General features: G+C 46.8%; 1 protein-coding gene and 1 non-coding gene across 2 annotated transcripts in view; one reads left to right on the top strand and one right to left on the bottom strand.

Moving 5' to 3' along the window:
* Window positions 1–22,327, top strand: part of LOC106571069 (regulator of G-protein signaling 6) — a 140,362-nt gene that overhangs the window by 70,117 nt on the left and 47,918 nt on the right. The window lies entirely within an intron of this gene.
* On the bottom strand, window positions 13,398–13,473 carry trnaa-ugc (transfer RNA alanine (anticodon UGC)). Its single transcript has one exon. It is a non-coding gene; the product is annotated as a tRNA-Ala (tRNA).

The raw sequence follows: 22,327 nt of genomic DNA, 5'->3' as shown, positions 1-22,327 counted from the left end.
AGACGCACCCTTAACCACTTACCCTCGCCTTATGCTCTTGGGGGAATCCCCCGTCGCCATCTTGGAGGGCGGTCCAAATGATTAGTCAAGCAAGGGAAGTTGGCAAAGTAAACCCCTCAGCCATCATTTTTACTTGAGTTTGCGAGTGTGCAATTATGTTCCCATCCGGGGCCTGAAACTCCCCATAATTCAATTTGCGACGATTGTACATCCGCTAAGAAAAGTCAGCAAAACAACATCAATGGAGAAGTCAACATACAAGTGTAAGTAAAAACGAATGCAAATAAGTTGGAAATTGTGCTACTAATGCACATGACAGCACAAACGTCTCATAAAAAGTAAATATGTTTTTGTTTGGTTATCTTTTGGAAATTGTAGAAATAAAACTTCCTTCTTCAGAAGTTCCAGCTAAGCAAGCTAACGTAAGTTAGCTAATTAATTTGCTAGCTATCATACAGTAGGCAGGCTAACGTTAGTTAGCTAATTAATTTGCTAGCTATCATACATTAGGCAGGCTAACGTTAGTTAGCTAATTAATTTGCTAGCTATCATACAGTAGGCAGGCTAACGTTAGTTAGCTAATTCATTTGCTAGCTATCATACAGTAGGCAGGCTAACGTTAGTTAGCTAATTCATTTGCTAGCTATCATACAGTAGGCAGGCTAACGTTAGTTAGCTAATTCATTTGCTAGCTATCATACAGTAGGCAGGCTAACGTTAGTTAGCTAATTAATTTGCTAGCTATTATACAGTAGGCAGGCTAACGTTAGTTAGCTAATTAATTTGCTAGCTATCATACAGTAGGCGTATATTAATAATTATATATTTAACATAAGTAGACATGCACTCATAATTGACTGTAGCGCATATAAAAGCACCCACAACCTTCGCCATTTAAAAATCATTCCTTCCTCCCTCGCCCCCTTGCCCTGCAAGTGTACACTCGCCAGACGTCATGATACGTCATCAGAAGTGTCCACTTAATTTGAGGGGATAGGGTGTGTCTTTTAAGTGTTTGGACCGCAGCCAAAGTCTCTCTCCCTTTACCCTCCATTAAGTTATCCTCGGGTTTCAAAGACTCCACATTCCACCCTGTCTGTCTGTGAGACAATCCAACCTGTCTGTCTCTGCTTCTAATCAATGCTTTAGTCAGTCCAGCCCTGACATTGTGGTTCAACTGTAAGGGTCAGCTTTTGTTCAAAGAAGGACTTCAACTCTACATCTCTACTATTGTCAGAGGCCCAATGTTTGCACCTGTCACATCCTTTCTCTCCTCTCTCTCTCTATTTCTCTCTCTTTCTCTTTCGCTTGCTCTCTCTCCCCTCTCTCTCTCCTTCCCCCGCTCTCTCTCTCTCTCTCTCTCTCCCTCTCTCTATTTCTCTCTCTCTCTCTTTCTCTCGCTTGCTCTCTCTCCCACTCTCTCTCTCCTCCCCCCTCTCTTCTCTCCTCTCCTCTCCTCTCCCTCTCTCGCTTTCTCTCTCTCCCCCTCTCTCTCTCCTTCCCCCTCTCTCCTATCCTCTCCTCTCCTCTCTCTATTTCTTTCTCTCTCTTTCTCTCTCCTCCCCTCTCTCTCGCTTGCTCTCTCTCCCCCTCTCTCTCTCCTCCCCCCCCCCTCTCTCTCTCTCTCTCTCTCTCTCTCTCTCTCCTCTCCTCTCCTCTCCCTCTCTCGCTTTCTCTCTCTCTCCTTCCCCCCCTCTCTCTCTCTCATTCCCCCTCTCTCTCTCTCTCTCTCTCCTCTCCTCTCCTCTCCTCTCCCTCTCTCGCTTTCTCTCTCTCCCCCTCTCTCTCTCCTTCCCCCTCTCTCCTCTCCTCTCCTCTCTCTATTTCTTTCTCTCTCTTTCTCTCTTCTCCCCTCTCTCTCGCTTGCTCTCTCTCCCCCTCTCTCTCTCTCCTTCCCCCCCCTCTCTCTCGTTCCCCCTCTCTCTCTCTCTCTCTCTCTCTCTCTCTCTCTTCTCCTCTCCTCTCTCTCCGTCCTCTCTATCCCTATCTGCGACAGCCTCTGATCACTACTTTAGTGAGCCCAGTCCTGGTATGACTCCTCTGCTGCAGTGTGGTTCAGTATGGAGTGCCAGGCCTTTGTTCAAACAACTTCAACTCCTCAAAGTCTCTCTGCTACCCTTAGATCTTCCTCCCTCTGAGCTCTGAGTTCCATTACAACGGTCTGAGACCTCACAGTGTGGTGGAACTGATCTCTGTCTGATCTGTGATCCTCTATATAGGCTGTGATCAACAGGAGGTTGATGGCAACTTAATTGTGAAGAACGGGCTCGTGGTAATGACAGGAGCGATATCAGTGGAACGGTATCAAATACATGGTTACATGGTTTCCATGGTTTGTAGATGTTTGATGCCATTCCATTTGCGCCGTTCCGGGTCTTTCATTATGAGCCTGTTTTCCCGTCAGCAGCCTCCACAGTTGTGATCATACTGTGGTGTAGGATGTCTGCTTAATGCAGGACTATGGAGATTGAGACTATAGTTTTAAGCCTGGTGACATGGGATTTCTCTGGTCTGTAGGAGCAGCGCTACAATAACTCAATGCAACCAGCACACAGTGTTCTCAGTACTGGGCTCAGTCATAACATTGAGAAGCCCCCTCAGTACGCCCACAAACTCTCATAGTCTATTCAGCTATCGGCACAAGTTGTCCAAACTCCGTGTAATACACTGTAGGGCAGAGATGAGGGTCCTTGAAAAGTTTTTACATGTAAAACGACGGAATGAGACAAACAATATGGCTGAGAGATGTACAATAGCTATTTCCCTACAAGGCTGGACTCTCCATTCTATTGCTTTATCATGTGTACGGACAAGATGGGACTGGATTTGAGGTCAATTGAGAATCGTAACTGTAGTGATGCCAGTCACAGTACTTTTACGATTGGAACCCCATTTCCTACAATACATTGAGATGAATTGTGATGAGGTCCGACAACGTATCAGTCCTTGATCCATTAGAAGTCTCCTACTGTAACAGTTAATAGTGGCTGTATCCCTAATGCCACCCTATTCTCTACATAGTGGTACTACTGTAGACCAGAGCCCTATTCCCTACATAGTGTACTACTTTAGACCAGGACTCAATAGGGAGACCATAGGGCTCTGGTCAAAAGTAGTGTACTATGTAGGGAATAGGGCTCTGGTCTAAAGTAGTGTACTATATAGGGAATAGGGCCCTGGTCTATAGTAGTGCACTAAATAGGGAATAGGGCTCTGGTCTAAAGTAGTGCACTATATAAGGAATAGGGCTCTGGTCTAAAGTAGTGCACTAAATAGGGAATAGGGCTCTGGTCTAAAGTAGTGCACTATATAAGGAATAGGGCTCTGGTCTAAAGTAGTGCACTAAATAGGGAATAGGGCTCTGGTCTAAAGTAGTGCACTATATAGGGAATAGGGCTCTGGTCTATAGTAGTGCACTAAATAGGGAATAGGGCTCTGGTCTAAAGTAGTGCACTATATAAGGAATAGAGCTCTGGTCTATAGTAGTGTAGTACATAGGGAATAGGGCTCTGGTCTAAAGTAGTGCCGATACTCAAAAGATCATTATGGGCCAATGACCTGAATCGATGCTGACTGGTGCACTGTGTAATGGTTTGTCCCGTTCTGCACATCACCGTCTGTCTGTCTGTCTGTCTGTCTGTCTGTCTGTCTGTCTGTCTGTCTGTCTGTCTGTCTGTCTGTCTGTCTGTCTGTCTGTCTGTCTGTCTGTCTGTCTGTCTGTCTGTCTGTCTGTCTGTCTGTCTGTCTGTCTGTCTGTCTGTCTGTCTGTCTGTCTGTCTGTCTGAAGTAGTGTACTATATAGGGCATTAGGCTCTGGTCATTAGTAGTGGACTATAAAGGGAGTAGGGGACCATTCTGGATACACTCGATTTGTTTGTCTCTCTCAATTTGCAAAAAAATATGTGCTGGATTGATTATTACCCAGGGAGCCATTGGTCCTGTGTTCACACTGCTCTGTCTTCCTCTGTCTTCCTTTGTTTTCCTCTCTCTTCCTTTGTCTTCCTCTCTCTTCCTCTGTCTTCCTGTCTTTCTCGGTCTTCCTCTCTTCTTCTGTCTTCCTTTCTCTTCCTGTCTTCCTCTTTCTTCACATCTTCCTCTCTCTTCCCATCTTCTTCTCTGCCTCTGTCTTCGTCTCTTCCTCTGTCTTGTTCTCTCTTCCTGTCTGGCCCTCTCTTCCTCTGTCTTGTTCTCTATTCATGTCTTGCTCTCTCTTCCGCTGTCTTGTTCTCTATTCATGTCTTGCTCTCTCTTCCGCTGTCTTGTTCTCTATTCATGTCTTGCTCTCTCTTCCGCTGTCTTGCTCTCTCTTCCTCTGTCTTCCTCTCTCTTCCTGTCTTCCTCTCTCTTCCTTTGTCTTTCTCTCTTCCCCTTTATTTCTCCCCTCCTCTGTCTTGTTCTCTCTTCCTGTCTTCCTCTCTCTTCCTCTCTCTTCCCATCTTCCTCTCTGCCTCTGTCTTCCTCTCTTCCTCTGTCTTGTTCTCGCTTCCCCTCTCTTCCTCTGTCTTCCTCTCTCCCTCACTCTTCCTCTGTCTTCCTCTCTCCCTCACTCTTCCTTTGTCTTCCTATCTTCCTCTGTCTTCCTCTCTCTTCCTGTCTTTCTTTCTCTTCCTCTCTCTTTCTCTGTCTTCCTCTCTCCTCCTGTCTTTCTCTCTCTTCCTGCTTTCCTCTGTCTTCCTCTCTAGTCCTGTAGTGCACCATATAGGGTATAGGGCTCTGGTCTAAGGTAGTGCACTATATAGGGAATAAGGCTCTGGTCATTAGTAGTGGACTATGAAGGGAGTAGGGGACCATTCGGGATGCACTCGATTTGTTTGTCTCTCTCATCGTTTGCAATAAAGATGTGCCGGATTGATTATTACCCAGGGAGCCATTGGCCCTGTGTTCACACTGCTCTGTCTTCCTCTGTCTTCATCTCTCTCATCCTCTGTTTCCCTCTCTTCCTCTGTCTCCCTCTCTCTTCCCTGTCTTCCTCTCTTTCTCTGTTTTTCTCTGTCTTTCTCTGTCTTTCTCTATCTTCCTCTGTCTCCCTCTCTTCCTGTCCTCCTCTCTTTCTGTCTTTCTCTGTCTTCCTCTGTCTTCCCTCTCTTCCTGTCTTCCTCTTCCTCTGTCTTCCCTCTCTTCCTGTCTTCCTCTTTCTCTGTCTTCCTGTCTGTTCCCCTGTCTTCCTCTCTTCCTCTGTATTCTTCCCTTCCTCTCTCTTCCTCTGTCTTCTTGTCTTCCTCTCTCTTTCTCTGTCTTCCTGTCTTCCCCTCTCTTCCTCTGTCTTTCTCTCTTTCTTTTCCTCTCTCTTCCTCTCTTCCTCTCTCTTCCTGTTTTTCTTTCTCTTCCTGTCTTCCTCTGTCCTCTCTCCTCTCTTTCGGTCTTCCTCTGTCTTCCTCTCACTAGCTCTTTGCCCAGCCAGGTCGTGCAAGATTGAGGTTGAAATTGGACGTCCATCCATGTCCTGAAGATGTCGGGAAATGCCTTCAAAACCAGCCACTAGGGAGAAACAGTGGGCACTATTACAGTCAAGTAGGCTTGGAAGTTGTGGACGGGGTGGTGGAGGACTGGGTGGTGGATGGGGTGGAGGACTGGGTGGTTGGGTGGTGGAGGGGTGGTGGAGGGGTGGAGGACTGGGTGGTGGAGGACTGGGTGGAGGACTGGGTGGTGGACGGGGTGGTGGATGTGGTGGAGGACTGGGTGGTGGACTGGGTGGAGGACTGGGTGGTGGAGGGGTGGAGGACTGGGTGGTGGACGTGGTGGTGGACGGGGTGGAGGACTGGGTGGTGGATGGGGTGGAGGACTGGGTGGTGGACTGGGTGGTGGAGGGGTGGTGGACGGGGTGGAGGACTGGGTGGTGGACTGGGTGGTGGAGGGGTGGTGGACGGGGTGGAGGACTGGGTGGAGGACTAGGTGGTGGAGGGGGTGGTGGAGGGGTGGTGGACTGGGTGGAGGACTGGGTGGTGGAGGGGTGGTGGACTGGGTGGAGGACTGGGTGGTGGACGGGGTGGAGGACTGGGTGGTGGACGGGGTGGAGGACTGGGTGGTGGAGGGGTGGTGGACTGGGTGGAGGACTGGGTGGTGGACGGGGTGGAGGACTGGGTGGTGGACGGGGTGGAGGACGGGGTGGTGGAGGGGTGGTGGACTGGGTGGAGGACTGGGTGGTGGAAGGGGTGGAGGACTGGGTGGTGGACGGGGTGGAGGACTGGGTGGTGGAGGGGGTGGTGGACGGGTGGAGGACTGGGTGGTGGAGGGGTGGAGGACTGGGTGGTGGAGGGGTGGTGGATGGGGTGGAGGACTGGGTGGTGGAGGGGTGGAGGACTGGGTGGTGGACAGGGTGGTGGAGGGGTGGTGGATGGGGTGGAGGACTGGGTGGTGGACGGGACGGTGGACGGGACGGTGGACGGGGTGGTGGACAGGACGGTGGACGGGGCGGTGGACGGGGCGGTGGATGGGTGGTGGACGGGGCGGTGGATGAGGTGGTGGACGGGGCGGTGGATGGGTGGTGGATGGGACGGTGGACGGGGCGGAGGACGTGGCAGTGGATGGGTGTAATCCCATGAGTCTGGATAAGAAAGTTGCGTGTTTGATCGCCGTCGTGGACACAGTTTTTTTTATTGTTGGTGCCTAAAACTTAACCCTTAATTTCAAAATTTGACATTTGGAGAAATGGAACGATACAGAGCAAGCAGGTGCAACAGAAAACACTTCTAAATGTGACGTTTGGAGAACATGGATGAAGGTCTAATTCTGCAATGAGACTGTGAGACCTTGTTGCTCTGCCAACTAACAAGGAGGAAGAAACTCAACTAACTCGGAGAACTCTATTCACTTCTTGGTCACCATGGAAACATCACTTTGTTAAGCCGTCGCCTCCACCTCCCTTTTCTTCATCCCTCTGTCTCCTCCCTCTCCTCCCTCTCTTTCTTCATCCCTCTTTCTGTCTCCTCCCTCTCCTCCCTCTCTTTCTTCATCCCTCTTTCTGCCTCCTCCCTCTCTTTCCCCTCACCTTTGACTCTGGCAGGGTGGTAAAAGCAGTGGTCTGAAGGAAGCTAGGGATTCTAAGCCTGGCCAAATCTCTGGATCTTGGTCTTAGTTCTGTCTGGGAGAAGGGTTTGTCTTCTTCCTCCTCTTCCTCCTCCTCTTCTCTCTTCCTCTCTCCTCCAGCTCCTCCTCGCTCACTCTCCTGTTCCTCCCACTCCTCTCTTTCTCTTCCAGGCCCCCCATCTCCCCCTGAGTTTCCCTATCTGTAGGCCATTATCCCAGAATCCTCAGCTAAGGAAGCAATGGGCCCTGGTCTAAAGTACAAAAAGGAACAGCGTGCCATTTTGGGATGTTGTCTTGGTAATCTCTCTCTTCTTCTTCGTGTGGTGGTGAACAAGAAATCCTCTCAATCAGACTGAGATGTGCTATATTAGTAGTACTGAGGTTGAGAGACTACACTAGAGCAGAAGAAGTCAAACTAAACGTCTACAAGCAGTTTGTAACTCTATTGCTTTTCTGAAGTTTGGGGCTTAACAATGAGAACATACTGAAGTTTGGGTTTAACAATGGGAACATACTGAAGTTTGGGGTTTAACATTGGAACATACTGAAGTTTGGGTTTAACAATGGGAACATACTGAAGTTTGGGGTTTAACAATGGGAACATACTGAAGTTTGGGGTTTAACAATGGGAACATACTGAAGTTTGGGTTTAACAATGGGAACATACTGAAGTTTGGGTTTAGCAATGGTGTTGGTTGCGCTGTTGGCTGCGTTGTTGCTGCGTTGTTGGCTGTGTAGTTGGCTGTGTTCTTGGCTGTTTTGTTGGCTATGATGTTGGCTGTGTTGTGGCTGTGTTGTTGGCTGTGTTGTTGGCTGCACTGTTGGCTGCACTGTTGGCTGTGTAGTTGGCTGTGTTCTTGGCTGTGTTGTTGGCTGTGTTGTTGGCGGTGTTGTTGGTTGCGCTGTTGGCGGTGTTGTTGGCGGTGCTGTTGGTTGCGCTGTTGGCCACGCTGTTGGCTGCTCTGTTGGCTGTGTAGTTGGCTGTGTTCTTGACTGTGTTGTTGGCTGCGCTGTTGGCTGCGTTGTCGACTATGTTGTTGTCTGCGCTGTTGGCTGCGATGTTGGCTGTGTAGTTGGCTGTGCTGGCTGCGCTGTTGGCTGTGTTGGCTGCGCTGTTGGCTGCGCTGTTGGCTGCGCTGTTGGCTGTGTTGTTGGCTGTGTTCTTGGCTGTGTTCTTGGCTGTGTTTTTGGCTGTGTAGTTGACTATGTTGTTGACTGCGCTGTTGGCTGTGTAGTTGGCTGTGTTCTTGGCTGTGTTGTTGGCTGCGCTGTTGGCTGTGTTGTTGACTATGTTGTTGGCTGCGCTGTTGGCTGCGTTGTTGGCTGTGTTGTTGGCTGTGTTCTTGGCTGCGCTGTTGGCTGTGTAGTTGGCTGCGCTGTTGGCTGTGTTGTTGGCTGCGCTGTTGGCTGTGTTGTTGGCTGCGCTGTTGGCTGCGTTGTTGGCTGTGTTGTTGGCTGTGTTGTTGGCTGCGCTGTTGGCTGTGTTGTTGGCTGTGTTGTTGACTGTGTTGTTGACTGTGTTGTTGGCTGTGTTGTTGCTGCTATCCTTTGTTCAGGTTCCAACAGCTCCATGTAAACAGATAGTCTGGCTGTGTTTCAGAGAAGAACCACTGGTCCTGCCAACACTACTGAGTGCCAATACTACTGTGTGTCCAAAATGGCACCCTATTCCCAAAATTGTGCGCTACTTTCAACTAGAGCCGTATGGGCCCTGGTCAAAAGTAGTGCGCTATATAGGGAATAGGGTGCCATTTGGAGCACACTCAGTGAGAGGCCTGCCAACACTACTGGGGCGGCTGATAGTTACTGTCAGAGTCTGTTGGAGAAGCTGAGACCTCTGAGCCAGAAAAATGAGGGAGAGAGAGAGAGCGGAGGGAAGGAGAGGGAGAGAGAGAGAGAGAAGGGAAGGAGAGGGAGAGAGAGAGAGAGAAGGGAAGGAGGGAGGGAGAGAGAGAAGGGAAGGAGGGAGGGAGAGAGAGGAGGGAAGGAGGGAGGGAGAGAGGAGAGAGAGGAGGGAAGGAGAGAGGGAGAGAGGAGGGAAGGAGGGAGGGAGGGAGAGAGGAGAGAGAGAAGGGAAGGCGGGAGGGAGAGAGAGGAGGGAAGGAGGGAGGGAGAGAGGATAGAGAGGAGGGAAGGAGAGAGAGAGGGAGAGAGGAGGGAAGGAGAGGAAGAGAGAGAGGAGGGAAGGAGGGAGGGAGAGAGGAGGGAAGGAGAGGAAGAGAGAGACGAGGGAAGGAGAGAGAGAGGAGGGGAGGAAGGAAGGAAGGAAGGAAGGAAGGAAGGAAGGAAGGAAGGAAGGAAGGAAGGAAGGAAGGAAGGAAGGAAGGAAGGAAGGAAGGAGAGAGGAGGGAAGGAGAGAGAGGAGAGAGGGAAGAGAAAAGGAGGGCGAGACGAGGTAAGGAGGGAGAGAGGAGAGAGAAGAGGGAAGGAGAGAGAAAGGAAGAAGGGAGAGAGGAGGGAAGGAGAGAGGAGAGGGAGAGGAGGGAAGGAGAGAGGAAGGCGGGAGAGGAGAGAGGAGAGGTGTTTGAAAGGGCCTTAATGCCCTGTCCTGAAGCCTGCAAAAGTGGAGAGAGAGAAATGTTGTTGGCAATGTGTACACTGCCCACAAAATGAGGTGGAAACTGAGCTGCACTTCCTAACCTCCTGCCAAATGTATGACCATATTAGAGACACATATTTCCCTCAGATTACACATACCCACACAGATCCAATTTTGATAAACTCCCATATCTATTGGGTGAAATACCTCAGTGTGTCATCACAGCAGCAAGATTTGTGACCTGTTGCCACAAGAAAAGGTCAACCAGTGAAGAACAAACACCATTGTAAATACAACCTATATTTATGTTTATTTATTTTCCCTTTTTTACATTAACTATTTGCACATCATTACAACACTGTATATATAATATGACCTTTGAAATGTCTTTATTCTCATGGAACTTGTGTGAGTGTAATATTTACTGTTCACTTTTTGTTTATTTTGTTTATCCATTTCACTTGCTTTGGCAATGTTAACATATGTTTCCCATGCCAATAAGGCCCCTTGAATTGAGAGAGAGAGAGATATTATATATATACACTGCTCAAAAAAATAAAGGGAACACTTAAACAACACAATGTAACTCCAAATCAATCACACTTCTGTGAAATCAAACTGTCCACTTAGGAAGCAACACTGATTGACAATAAATTTCACATGCTGTTGTGCAAATGGAATAGACAACAGGTGGAAATTATAGGCAATTAGCAAGACACCCCCAATAAAGGAGTGGTTCGGCAGGTGGTGACCACAGACCACTTCTCAGTTCTTATGCTTCCTGGCTGATGTTTTGGTCACTTTTGAATGCTGGGCGTGCTTTCACTCTAGTGGCAGCATGAGACGGAGTCTACAACCCACACAAGTGGCTCAGGTAGTGCAGCTCATCCAGGATGGCACATCAATGCGAGCTGTGGCAAGAAGGTTTGCTGTGTCTGTCAGCGTAGTGTCCAGAGCATGGAGGCGCTACCACGAGACAGGCCAGTACATCAGGAGACGTGGAGGAGGCCGTAGGAGGGCAACAACCCAGCAGCAGGACCGCTACCTCCGACTTTGTGCAAGGAGGAGCAGGAGGAGCACTGCCAGAGCCCTGCAAAATGACCTCCAGCAGGCCACAAATGTGCATGTGTCTGCTCAAACAGTCAGAAACAGACTCCATGAGGGTGGTATGAGGGCTCGACGTCCACAGGTGGGGGTTGTGCTTACAGCCCAACACCGTGCAGGACGTTTGGCATTTGCCAGAGAACACCAAGATTGGCAAATTCGCCACTGGCGCCCTGTGCTCTTCACAGATGAAGCAGGTTCACACTGAGCACATGTGACAGACGTGACAGAGTCTGGAGACGCCGTGGAGAACGTTCTGCTGCCTGCAACATCCTCCAGCATGACCGGTTTGGCGGTGGGTCAGTCATGGTGTGGGGTGGCATTTCTTTGGGGGGCCGCACAGCCCTCCATGTGCTCGCCAGAGGTAGCCTGACTGCCATTAGGTACTGAGATGAGATCCTCAGACCCCTTGTGAGAACATATGCTGGTGCGGTTGGCCCTGGGTTCCTCCTAATGCAAACAATGCTAGACCTCATTTGGCTGGAGTGTGTCAGCAGTTCCTGCAATAGGAAGGCATTGATGCTATGGACTGGCCCGCCCGTTCCCCAGACCTGAATCCAATTGAGCACATCTGGGACATCATGTCTCGCTCCATCCACCAACGCCACGTTGCACCACAGACTGTCCAGGAGTTGGCGGATGCTTTAGTCCAGGTCTGGGAGGAGATCCCTCAGGAGACCATCCGCCACCTCATCAGGAGCATGCCCAGGCGTTGTAGGGAGGTCATACAGGCACGTGGAGGCCACACACTACTGAGCCTCATTTTGACTTGTTTTAAGGACATTACATCAAAGTTGGATCAGCCTGTAGTGTGGTTTTCCACTTTAATTTTGAGTGTGACTCCAAATCCAGACCTCCATGGGTTGATAAATTGGATTTCCATTGATTATTTTTGTGTGATTTTGTTGTCAGCACATTCAACTATGTAAAGAAAAAAAAAATTAATAAGATTATTTCATTCATTCAGATCTAGGATGTGTTATTTTAGTGTTCCCTTTATTTTTTTGAGCAGTATATATATATATATATATATATATATATATATATATGAAAGGTGTTAGAATGGGCAGTGACCTTTATGCCCTGTCCTGAAGCCTGCCAAAGTGAAGAGCGAGAGAGCCAGATACTATCCCATCTCTCCGAGGATGTCTCAGGGGGAGTTGGGATATGCAACAATATAAATACATTTCCAAACTATATAAGCACCCACCTTAATGATTATAGTGGTAGTATAACGGTAGCAGCATGTTGTGTATGTCGGTGTACAGCTGTTAGCAGCAGTGTTCTCAGCACCTTGGTTGGAGAGCGAGGTAGAAGCAGTGTTCCCAGCCCTACAGTTCATACACCTTGGTTGGAGAGCAAGGTAGCAGCAGTGTTCCCAGCACCTTGGTTGGAGAGCGAGGTAGAAGCAGTGTTCCCAGCCCTACAGTTCATACACCTTGGTTGGAGAGCAAGGTAGCAGCAGTGTTCCCAGCACCTTGGTTGGAGAGCGAGGTAGAAGCAGTGTTCCCAGCCCTACAGTTCATACACCTTGGTTGGAGAGCAAGGTAGCAGCAGTGTTCCCAGCACCTTGGTTGGAGAGCTAGGCAGCAGTGTTCCCAGCACCTTGGTTGGAGAGCGAGGTAGAAGCAGTGTTCCAAGCAACTTGGTTGGAGAGCAAAAATACAAAGTTTTAGTTTTTCAGACTGATTTGTAAATTATTTTATTTCAGATTATATTTAAAAAAAACATGATTCGTTTCAGTTTTAGTAACTTCAGAACAAAGTTGACTACAAATACAAAGTTGCCAAAGTATTTGCAATTATTACAAACAAGTGAAGGATAAAACTATGCCTCAAATGAGAACTGAGATGACTGCATTAAAATATACTGTTTCTAGACTACACGGGCCACGCCAAACACCCTTTGGGTCACTGGGGATGCCAAACACCCTTTGGGTCACTGGGGATACCAAACACCCTTTGGGTCACTGGGGATGCCAAACACCCTTTGGGTCACTGGGGATACCAAACACCCTTTGGGTCACTGGGGATGCCAAACACCCTTTGGGTCATAGGTAGGCCTAAAGGTTTTTGGGAAAAATAACCCTATCAGATTGGAAAGCTCCTCAAAAGAGGTTAATACAGTATGTCAGGCCTATTGGGCCAAAATCAATGACAGCCTATTGTATAGATAATACAATGAAAATGAACAGAACTTTTAAGAGATCAGATTTTTTGTTTATAAATACTTTGCTACAATGAGACACTTAGCTAGCTACCCACCTCCTTCCTTTCTGTTAGCATGTATCAGGTAGTACCAGCCAGGTCATCCGTGATACAAGTCAGTATTCGACGTCCATCTATGTCTACGGATGTCAGGAGATGACATGGAACCCGGTCACTAGGGGCAACAGTGAGAGCTGTCACCTTCAAGTAGGTTTCGGTTTAACTAGGGATGGTGGATGGCTTCAAGCATCTGCCTCTGGTGCCATGTTTGAATCCAGCGATAGAAAGTTGTTTTTTGATATTTTTGTTTTAAGCCTATCGCAAACCTTAACCATTCGGAGTTAAAGCCTAACCTTAAAGACAGAAATTTGGAACAACTTTCGAAATGTACGTTTGGAGAAACGTGGAGGAAAGTCTAAATCTGTGGTGAGACTGTACATTTACATTTTAGCAGACGCTCTTATCCAGAGCGACTTACAGTAGTGAATGCATACATTTCATACTTTTATTTATTCCCATACTGGTCCCCCGTGGGAATCGAACCCACAACCCTGGCGTTGCAAACACCATGCTCTACCAACTGAGCCACACGGGACCACGTAGTACACTGTCATGCTTTCAGGATATGTGTCTTTTCAGATTCCACAATGATTCTACATCACCTACACTCCCTCTCTTGCTCTTCCTCCTCATCATCTTTTACACCTGTGTGTTTTATCCATTTCTTTATGAAAAAAATGTAGCCAACTCCATGACAGTAGCCAAAGCAAAGGGGCTATAGCAGCATACAAGTAGCCTACAAATGCATGCTGGGGCAGGCATGCCCTGAACTCATGAAGTGAGTGCTACTGGAGAGGGTGATAAGGCCAATGCTCCAGCTTTTGGGAAACTCGCCCTGCACTCCGGTGAAATTGGACACACAGTTACGCTCCGGCGCCGCTTTGCTCACATACTCTGATTGCAACTGGTATGCATCCCAAATAGCACCCTACGCTCTCCCATATGGCTCTGGTCAAAAGTAGTGCACTATATAGGTAACACAGGCAGGGTGTCATTTGGAATGCACACTATGTCTATACAGGAACTTTGACATGAAGATAAAAGGAACACTGAAACTATATGTGTCTGCATCACAGCACACCTGACTGAGTGTAATTTCAAGACAAATTGGAACAGAACACTTGAGTTGATCCCTGCTGTAGAGTGGGCCGTTACCGTTAGCAACAGCAATTCCAACCAATATGTCACAGTGTGACAGTTATATATATATATATATATATATATATATATATATATATATATATATATACCATAATTTCCGGACTATTAAGCGCACCTGAATATAAGCTGCACCCACTGAATTTAATTTTTTTATTTATTTTGAACATAAATAAGCCGCACATGTCTATAAGCCGCAGGTGCCTACCGGTACATTGAAACAAATGAACTTTACACAGGCTTTAATGAAACACGGCTTGTAACAAAAATAAATAGGCTTTAACGAAACACGGCTTGTAACAAAAATAAATAGGCTTTAACGAAACACGGCTTGTAACAAAAATAAATAGGCTTTAACGAAACACGGCTTGTAACAAAAATAAATAGGCTTTAACGAAACACGGCTTGTAACAAAAAATAAAACATTTGCAGTAAACTTTAGTTGTCTTTTTGCACTGAGTCAATTCCTCATGCTGCTGTTTCCAAGGTCTTATCATCGACTCATTAAGACCAAGCTCCCGTGCAGCAGCTCTATTTCCTTTTCCAACAGCCAGATCAATCGCATTCAACTTGAAAGCTGCATCATATGCATTTCTCCGTGTCTTTGCCATGATGAGGGTGGCAAAATGACTACCGTAATCAGAATAATGGGAAGTTTGAGAGCGCTCGATTTAATCTAAACAGTAAACCAAAAAGTTGTTTGATCTTAACCCGTTCGGCAATTTCATTGGTATAATGAAAGCTTCATGCCGCCAAAAAACTGAGCACGTCACAGAATGTGTTTTTTTGGAAGAAAAAAAATTGAAAGCGGGGAAAATCCATATATTAGCCGCGTCATTGTTTAAGCCGCGATGTTCAAAGCGTGGGGAAAAAGTTGCGGCTTATAGTCCGGAATTTACGGTATATATATATATATATATATATATATATCTCACACTGCCTGTCCTCTGGGGGTATGTTTTATGTGCACTTTGATCATTAGTCAGAAACTAAACTCAGCATAAAAATAAACGCCCCTTTTTCAGGACCAGGTCTTTCAAAGATTATTCGTAAAAATCCAAATAACTTCACAGATCTTCATTGTAAAGGGTTTAAACACTGTTTCCCATGCTTGTTCAATGAACCATAAACAATTAATGAACATGCACCTGTGGAACGGTCGTTAAGACACTAACAGCTTACAGACGGTAGGCAATTAAGGTCACAGTTATGAAAACTTAGGACACTAAAGAGGCCTTTCTACTGACTCTGAAAAACACCAAAAGAAAGATGCCCAGGGTCCCTGCTCATCTGCGTGAACGTGCCTTAGGCATGCTGCAAGGAGGCATGAGGTCTACAGATGTGGCCAGGGAAATAAATTCCAATGTCCGTACTGTGAGACGCCTAAGACATCGCTAAAGGGAGACAGGACGGACAGCTGATCGTCCTCGCAGTGGCAGTCCACATGCAACAAGACCTGCATAGGATTGGTACATCCGAACATCACACCTGCGGGACAGATACAAGATGGCAACAACAACTGCCCGAGTTACACCAGGAACGCACAATCCCTCCATCAGTGCTCAGACTGTCCGCAATAGGCTGAGAGAGGCTGGACTGAGGGCTTGTAGGCCTGCTGTAAGGCAGGTCCTCACCAGACATCACCGGCAACAACATCGCCTATGGGCACAAACCCACCGTCGCTGGACCAGACAGGACTGGCAAAAAGTGCTCTTCACTGACGAGTCACGGTTTTGTCTCACCAGGGGTGATGGTCGGATTTGCGTTTATCGTCGAAGGAATGAGCGTTACACCGAGGCCTGTACTCTGGAGCGGGATCGATTTGGAGGTGGAGGGTCCGTCATGGTCTGGGGCGGTGTGTCACAGCATCATCGGACTGCGCTTGTTGTCATTGCAGGCAATTTCAACGCTGTGCATTACAGGGAAGACATGCTCCTCCCTCATGTGGTACCCTTGCTGCAGGCTCATCCTGACATGACCCTCCAGCATGACAATGCTACCAGCCACACTGCTCATTCTGTGCGTGATTTCCTGCAACACAGGAATGTCAGTGTTCTGCCATGGCCAGCGAATAGCCTGGATCTCAATCCCATTGAGCACGTCTGGGACCTGCTGGATCGGAGGGTGAGGGCTAGGGCCATTCCCCTCAGAAATGTCTGGGAACTTGCAGGTGCCTTGGTGGAAGAGTGGGGTAACATCTCACAGCAAGAACTGGCAAATCTGGTGCACTCCATGAGGAGGAGATGCACTGCAGTACTTAATGCAGCTGGTGGCCACACCAGATACTGACTGTTACTTTTGATTTTGACCCCCCCTTTGTTCAGGGACACATTATTACATGCTCTACCAACTGTAGCTCAGTTGGTAGAGCATGGTGTTTGCAACGCCAGGGTTGTGGGTTCGATTCCCACGGGGGGCCAGCAAAAAAAAAAAAAAATGTATGAAATTGTATGAAATGTATGCATTCACTACTGTAAGTCGCTCTGGATAAGAGCGTCTGCTAAATGACTAAAATGTAAATGTAAAATGTTGGAACTTGTTCAGTTTGTGTCTCAGTTGTTGAATCCTGTTATGTTCATACAAATATTTACACGTGTTAAGTTTGCTGAAAATAAACGCAGTTGACAGTGAGAGGACGTTTTTTTTTGTTGCTGAGTTTATTATTACATAATCTGTAGCTTCTCTGTCTTTAGTGGACATGTTTTTTTTGCTGGGCAGCTTGGAGCATCAGAGTTGCAGGTTTGATCACACGCTGAATAAACTGAACTCTATGTTAAAATGGTCTGCTAAATGACCATGTGATTATTATACTTCCGATGCGTCTGGTTCCTGAAGCTGCATTGAACTCTCAGTTGCTAAATGTAAAATAATCTGCTTAAAGGGGCAATCTGCACCTTAAACATTAACAAAGCCTACACCCTGCCACTGTTTTTAGTTTTTTTTAAAAGCTGAAGGGATAGGGCAGGAGAAATGTAACCACTCTCAAATTCATAGACAAAGCTATGGATGCAATGACTGACCATCCATTATATAAAAGTATAGTTTTAACCATGTTTGAGGCTATACAGTGTTTGTTTACAATTATAGTGTGTATGAACAATGGAGTTAAAACAAGCTTATGTCGTGGGTTCTGATGGTGTATGACAGTTGAACTAACTCATGAGGCATTTAGAAGTTATATTCCTCAAGAATCAATGGAAATATAGCATTATTTTATATTATAAGTTAAAACAAAATGGATGTACCAATTGCAGATTGCCCCTTAAATGGCCATATGATTGTTGTATGATTCTGGACTGGTATGATTCCCCAGGGCAGGTGTACAGAGAGGCTACCGCTGAGTCCAAAATGGCATTCTATTCCCTATATCGTGCACTATGGGTCCTGGTCAAAAGTGGTACACTATATAGGGAATAAGAGGCCCATTTGGGAAGCAACCGACATTAACCGTTGGTCCTCTGAGACCTGTAGAACCCAGCTGGATTTCCACTACCATGTCCTGATTGTGACAGCAGCTGTGGGGGTCATAGAACTGTCTGGATCTGTGTCTGTCTGTCTGTCTGTCTGGGGAGTAAAGGTGGTCTTTGATGGTAAACCACCTGGGCTCAGAAATAAATTGAGTCTTCTCTTAGCCCTCACCTACATGTATGCATACTGTAGGCACACAGGAACAGATGGACGTGCGTGCAGGGGTACACATTCAGACAGACAGACACAGACACATAGACCCCCAACCCACACACACCAACACACGCACAGTCATAGACACACATGGAGGGGCCAACACACACACACAGACGTGCACCAACACACACACACACTCCTGTTATCTCCCAGCTGCAATCCCCAGGTGGTGTTATCCAAATGAGAAACTTTTTTGGGGATGCTGTCACTGGCCTGTGTGTGTGTGTGTGTGTGTGTGTGTGTGTGTGTGTGTGTGTGTGTGTGTGTGTGTGTGTGTGTGTGTGTGTGTGTGTGTGTGTGTGTGGTGTGTGTGTGTGTGTGTGTGTGTGTGTGTGTGTGTGTGTGTGTGTGTGTGTGTGTGTGTGTGTGTGTGTGTGTGTGTGTGTGTTCGTTGTCCACACAGGAGAGAGGGGCTTGGCTTGGAATACAAATACCATAATACAATCATAGTGTTTAAACATATTGTCCACTAATCAGCCAACATAAAATATATTAGTGTCATCATCCTGTTATTCAACCACAACTTTTCAAAATGTCCTCTACATCACACCTTTTCTTGTCCTTACTTGACATGCAGTGTGAGGGCTGTATCTCTGTTGGTAAGTGGTGGTTTCAGCCTGTATAGGGACGTGCTGTAATCAGTTTGCTGCTAGACACGTTGATTGTCAAGGAGCTCTGAAAAGAAGAGGGAGGCCTTACAAAGACTATAAATACCAAAAGATGTGAGACAGAAGCAATGGGTGATTTTTATACCACGTCATCTGCTTGACCTTATGCCAGAAATACAGCTTGTTCTATCACCGTAGACATGGTCTAGTGACTTCTTGTTATGGCAATGAGATGGTTGGAGAGTTAGTTAACATAAATGTGGATGCTTTACTCCAAGATCAGTTTAGTTATATCCTGTCTTGTTTTATACTTTAGTGTGAATTCCTTTATCAATGGCTTGTTACACGGGGGGCCAGTACAAAAAAAATAAGAAATAAATAAACGTATGAAATGTATGCATTCACTACTGTAAGTCGCTCTGGATAAGAGCGTGTGCTAAATGACTAAAATGTCAAATGTAAATGTAAAATTAAGTCAGAGTTTATTGTCAGAGTCATACACATAAATCCCTCTACAAAATTACCATGCATCCAAATCCCATTCATTCATCAGCCTGTGGTGTTATGAAAATTTCCTTTCAGCCATTCAGTCAGCCATCGATTGGAAGAACGTGTTAGAAAGGGGGGGAGAGAGAGAGAAAGGGAGAGGGAGGCAGAGAGAGAAAGGGAGAGGGAGGCAGAGAGAGAAGGGGAGAGGGAGGGAGAGAGAGAGAAGGGGAGAGGGAAGGGGAGAGGGAGGGAGAGAGAAGGGGAGGGAGAGAAAAAGGGACAGGGAGAAAGAAAGGGAGAGTGAGGCGGAGAGTGAGTGAGGGAGGGAGGCGGAGAGTGAGTGAGGGAGGGAGGCGGAGAGTGAGGGAGGGAGGCGGAGAGAGAAAGGGAGAGGGGGAGGGAGGGAGGGAGGGAGGGAGGGAGGGAGGGAGGGAGGGAGGGAGGGAGGGAGGGAGGGAGAGAAACAAGAGAGAGGGAAAGAGAAACAAGAGAGGGAAAGAGAAACAAGAGAGAGGGAAAGAGAAAGCGAGTGAGAGGAAGATGGAGGGAGAAAGTCTTACCTTGGGAGAGGTTCAGAGACACATGATGAGGGTGTAATGTTAACAGTGGTGGAAAAAGTACTCAACTGTCATACTTGAGTAAAGGTAAAGCTACGTTAATAGAAAACGACTCAAGTAAAAGTCATCCAGTAAAATACTACTTGAGTAAAAGTGTAAAAGTATCTGTTTTTAAATGTACTGAAGTACAGTGGTAGTAAATGCACTCAATCGTCATGCTTGAGTGAAGTAAAAAGTAAAAGTAAATGCTATACATCAAATTCCTGATATTAAGCAAACAATTAATATGCCTGACGACACGATTTTCAATTTAGTTTTTTTATAAATAGTAAAGTACAGATACCCGAAAACCTACTTAAAGCTGCAATATGTAACTTCTTGGGTGACCCGACCAAATTCTCATAGACATTAGTCATAGACCTGTCATTCTCATTCTCAAGCAAGTCTAAGAAATGGTAGATCTGTTCTAAGCTTCCCGTTCTAAAGGTTTGTTTTTACTTCTTTAACTTTCTGTTTTGTACACCAGCTTCATTTTTGCTTATGAAAAATATATTTCACAGCTGTTTGGATGGTACCATGATTCTCTAAACTATACTTGCTTGTTTTGTCACATAAACTGAAATTATGCAAACTATTAGAGTTTTAGCAACCAGGAAATGGCAGAGCGATTTCTGCATAGTGCACCTTTTAGCATAGCTCATTTAATTGGCTGTCAGCCTGATGGCATACGATGTGATTCATCACACGAGGCTATTAGCTACTCTGTCTGCTCCAGGGTTGGGATCAATCATTTTATTTAACTAGGCAAGTCAGTTAAGAACAAATTCTTATTTTCAATGATGGCCTAGGAACAGTGGGTTAATTGCCTTGTTCAGGGGGCAGAACGACAGATTTTTACCTTGTCAGCTCGGGGATTCGAGCTAGCAACCTTTGGTTACTGGCCCAACGCTCTAACCACTAGGCTACCTGACGCCCCAGCCACAGGGTGGCAGATATAATTGAAGGCAGTCATATCAGGAAGTAATTTAAATTGAACATTGAAAAATGTAACAACTTTTCAAGTAAATATCATCTACTTTTCAGTTAATTTAGAAGTCATTGAAAATATGCCCTGTTTTACTGAATTGGAATGTCAGTTTACTTCCTGAATTGGAATGTCAGTTTACTTCCTGAATTGACTGACCTCCAACCCTGGACTGTTCAGTCTGCTATCTCCCTACACCGTCAGGCTCCTGATAACATTTTATCACTATTGATTGTGATGTTTAGCCAGAGGCTGGTGGTGTCCTTGGCTGTGAAACACGCTGTGTCCTCAGTACAGCCCTGAGTCTCTGGCTGTGTCCTCAAAACAGCCCCGAGTCTCTGGCTGTGTCCTCACAACAGCCCTGAGTCTCTGGCTGTGTCCTCACAACAGGCCTGAGTCTCTGGCTGTGTCCTCACAACAGCCCTGAGTCTCTGGCTGTGTCCTCAAAACAGCCCTGAGTCTCTGGCTGTGTCCTCACAACAACCCTGAGTCTCTGGCTGTGTCCTCACAACAGCCCTGAGTCTCTGGCTGTGTCCTCACAACAACCCTGAGTCTCTGGCTGTGTCCTCACAACAACCCTGAGTCTCTGGCTGTGTCCTCACAACAGCCCTGAGTCTCTGGCTGTGTCCTCACAACAGCCCCGAGTCTCTGGCTGTGTCCTCACAACAGCCCTGAGTCTCTGGCTGTGTCCTCAAAACAGCCCTGAGTCTCTGGCTGTGTCCTCACAACAGCCCTGAGTCTCTGGCTGTGTCCTCAAAACAGCCCTGAGTCTCTGGCTGTGTCCTCAAAACAGCCCTGAGTCTCTGGCTGTGTCCTCACAACAGCCCTGAGTCTCTGGCTGTGTCCTCACAACAGCCCTGAGTCTCTGTTGTGTCCTCAAAACAGCCAGAGAATGAGAGTTAAGGTGAAACAGGTTATGCTCGCGGTCGGCGAACAGGTAGGAAACAAATTTATACATTCTGCATCCAGAATGAATAAATATGTGGTTGTGTTCATGAAAAGAGTACATTTAGTGGGCAGGCTGACTGCTAGTGGATATTTGTAAGGGATGTGTTGGTGTCGATTTCTCCTCTTTCGACTCCTTTGACTAGGGTGGTAGTTGCGACTCTGCCTCCGATTATTAAGGATGATTAAATCTGGGAAAAGCTGAGTCGTTTTGGTACGTTTGCTAGCGTTTTTTGTGTACTGTCGGAAAGCTTTCAGGCAGATGCCGTTAAGCTCGTTGTTTTGTTCCGGAGGCAAGTGTTCATGTTTCTGAATAACAATGAATAACAATAACCCTAAACCAACAGATGTGCATTTTAAAGTGAGGCATGGGGAGGGGCTCTACGCTGGGTTTGCCAGAACAGATTTGTCTGCAGTGTTTTGAGTGTGGGGATTTGGAGCATACGTAAAGGCCTTCGACAAGGTGAGGGTACAAGCACCAGTGGGGGAAATCGAGGTCAACGTGCAGGTGCAGTGTCTGTACAGCTGGGGAAGATGGGTAGGATATATGGTTGTAGAAGTGGTAAGGTTTTGGTTATCATGATGTGTGGTGTTGGATTGTATCGTGGGGTAGAGGGCCAGGTGAGTATATAGCACAGGGAAGATGGGTAGGATATATGGTTATAGAAGTGGTAAGGGTTGGTGTGTATCGTGGGGTAGAGGGCCAGGTGAGTATATAAAACAGGGAATATTTGGTTTCAATGGGAGGGGAGGGGTAGTGATGATTTCATGAAATTAAATAAGGATGTATCATTAAAGAAAGACAAAGTCAAAAGTCTCTCTACCCTTCTCTCTCTCACATGGGTTATATAAAGTGAGCTCTAACAGTATTGAGACAGTGACACATGTGTTGTTGTTGTTTTGGCTCTGTACTCCAGCACTTTGGA

This window comes from Salmo salar, chromosome 15 (assembly GCF_965601325.2).
Source record: "Salmo salar chromosome 15, fSalSal1, whole genome shotgun sequence".
Classification (NCBI taxonomy): Eukaryota; Metazoa; Chordata; class Actinopteri; order Salmoniformes; family Salmonidae; genus Salmo; species Salmo salar.
The sequence above is the reverse complement of the archived record's forward strand: the minus strand, read 5'-3'. Positions and strand labels throughout refer to the sequence as shown.